We start from the raw sequence: 2,500 nt of genomic DNA, 5'->3' as shown, positions 1-2,500 counted from the left end.
TGTGCCTTAACCTAACCCATGTTGTGCCTTAACCTAACCCATGTTGTGCCTTAACCTAACCCATGTTGTGCCTTAACCTAACCCATGTTGTGCCTTAACCTAACCCATGTTGTGCCTTAACCTAACCCATGTTGTGCCTTAACCTAACCCATGTTGTGCCTTAACCTAACCCATGTTGTGCCTTAACCTAACCCATGTCGTGCCTTAACCTAACCCATGTCGTGCCTTAACCTAACCCACGTCGTGCCTTAACCTAACCCACGTTGTCGCCTAACGTAACCCACGTTGTCGCCTAAACCTGCTCTGTAATTGTTATACGACTCGTTCAATTAGTGTAGTGTTGCCCACCCGCAACCCTCGCAATATAGTTCGCTACTCGCACTCCCCGCTCCCCTGTGTATCGCTTCATGTTAAACACCTTGCAAGTCTTGCTCACTTTCCACATGCTCCTGCTGTACACTGTAATGTGGATGGCAGCAGGACGTACATGCCGCCCCTCCCCACGTCCCCACCTTGCCCCCTGCCTTCGCAAGCTGGTTGGTGAGAACTTTGCATGTTCAATGCCCTCCGCATGCGACGTACTCAGGCTACGTTGTGGTGCGGCCTGTGTCAACTGTCCGCTAATGTCGTACGCGTAAACCACAATCTGTACTGCACATTCGTCCTTATGTACTGAATGATACATCGTGGCACATGTGTGACCGTACAACGACTGCGCCCAAAAACGGCGGACCATACAGTGCAAATATTGTGCACGCAGCTACGTGTCGTCTCCCTATGAGAGCTGGATTGCAGTGTGGTACGCCATAGAGACGTGTGGGAGGAACGGACGCCGTGGATGGCGATCAGCATGAGCTGTCTGTTGATGTATTCGGACCTAGTCGTCTCTCCTCACACACCGTGATGGCATGGTGCACCGCGTTCCATATCTGCGACATGCTACAGAGGCCGGTTGACAGTCGTTCGAGCAATGGACATCGCATACGTACGGGGGCCACCTTCCACGTATTGTCTAGGCGTGCACATTTTGTTGCGTGTATGTGGGCAGACGTAGTGTGGCGTGACACCTGACACAGGCATGCAATAATCGTGGAAGTTGCAAATGGCGATGGACGCCTGCGTTTTCTGGTGAAGTTACGCAAATGAACAAATGGTAACCTGTTGTGGTGCGGTTGTTCTCGCTAGGGGTGAATCGGTGATGGCGACGATAGGTTGAGGTACTAACCGGTTGTTCCAGCGATACCCACCATGCCGACGAAACTGAACGGCATCTGGGTGTGAAGCGATACGCGGCGGTGGCTGGGTGGGACCGTCCCCGGCCGGTGAGGGGGCGCCTCCCGGCGTGCTGGCCGCGCGGTGCGTGGGCGCACGCGCTACAGCCGGCTGGTGGGGGCGGCCAGTGGCAGGCGCGCCGGCCGACGGACGCGGCAGGCGTCGCAGCTGCGCGCCGGCGCACCCTGCGCGCGGCGCCGTGCGGCCAAAGTAGGTCCTCGCGGGCCCGGTGCGAAGCGCGGTGGACATCTTCAGTGTGCTGGTCCGATTGAGGACTGTGTGCGTTGAGGATGCGCTGCCGCCCGGCGCTCGGCGCCGCGACGCCGTCTGCTGCTCGGTCGCCCCAGCGGTTCTCGCTGGTGGTTTGTATCGCAGCTGTGCGGATGTGTTGGCGCGTGCGCTGTGCTGGGAGAGTTCGCTTCGGCACCCAAGTGGGGCTTTTGTCCTTCTGTGGCGCTGGCGTTGGAGCTGCCGGTCACCGTAGGTGGCGCGTGTTGTCTCCCGCCGGCAATGCCACGACAGCACGCTCCCGGGCCTCTGTCGGCAGCGGCAAGCTCAGTTGGGAGCACGGGTGGTCGCACCGAAAGCGTCTACTCGCCTAACTCCGGGCGATTGCGCCTCTCTCGAACCCGACCAAGTACTTGGGACGGCGCTGCGCGCCGCCGGGACCTGAGAGGGTTTCGAGGTGTATTGTGCAGGGGAGCTCAGCCTCCTCCTGTTTGCAGAATGATTGAGCGGACGCTTGCGTGTTCGCGCGGGCCCCCGGGACACACTCCCGGGCGGCCGGCTGCTCAGCTCTAGTTGACGCAGCTCCCTGGTTGATCCTGCCAGTAGTCATATGCTTGTCTCAAAGATTAAGCCATGCATGTCTCAGTACAAGCCGCATTAAGGTGAAACCGCGAATGGCTCATTAAATCAGTTATGGTTCCTTAGATCGTACCCACGTTACTTGGATAACTGTGGTAATTCTAGAGCTAATACATGCAAACAGAGTCCCGACCAGAGATGGAAGGGACGCTTTTATTAGATCAAAACCAATCGGTCGGCTCGTCCGGTCCGTTTGCCTTGGTGACTCTGAATAACTTTGGGCTGATCGCACGGTCCTCGTACCGGCGACGCATCTTTCAAATGTCTGCCTTATCAACTGTCGATGGTAGGTTCTGCGCCTACCATGGTTGTAACGGGTAACGGGGAATCAGGGTTCGATTCCGGAGAGGGAGCCTGAGAA

The 2,500-nt window shown here is 57.4% G+C and overlaps 1 non-coding gene across 1 annotated transcript in view; it reads left to right on the top strand.

Moving 5' to 3' along the window:
• The first annotated feature begins 2,083 nt into the window (after positions 1-2,083).
• Positions 2,084-2,500, top strand: part of LOC124771331 — a 1,909-nt gene continuing 1,492 nt past the window's right edge. The window contains exon 1 of the ribosomal RNA XR_007013349.1: positions 2,084-2,500. This exon is cut by the window's right edge and continues 1,492 nt beyond it. This is a non-coding gene — a ribosomal RNA (small subunit ribosomal RNA).

This window comes from Schistocerca piceifrons, unplaced genomic scaffold (assembly GCF_021461385.2).
Source record: "Schistocerca piceifrons isolate TAMUIC-IGC-003096 unplaced genomic scaffold, iqSchPice1.1 HiC_scaffold_936, whole genome shotgun sequence".
NCBI classification, from domain to species: domain Eukaryota; kingdom Metazoa; phylum Arthropoda; class Insecta; order Orthoptera; family Acrididae; genus Schistocerca; species Schistocerca piceifrons.
Note: the sequence above shows the minus strand (reverse complement) of the source record. Positions and strands in the feature narration are given on the sequence as shown.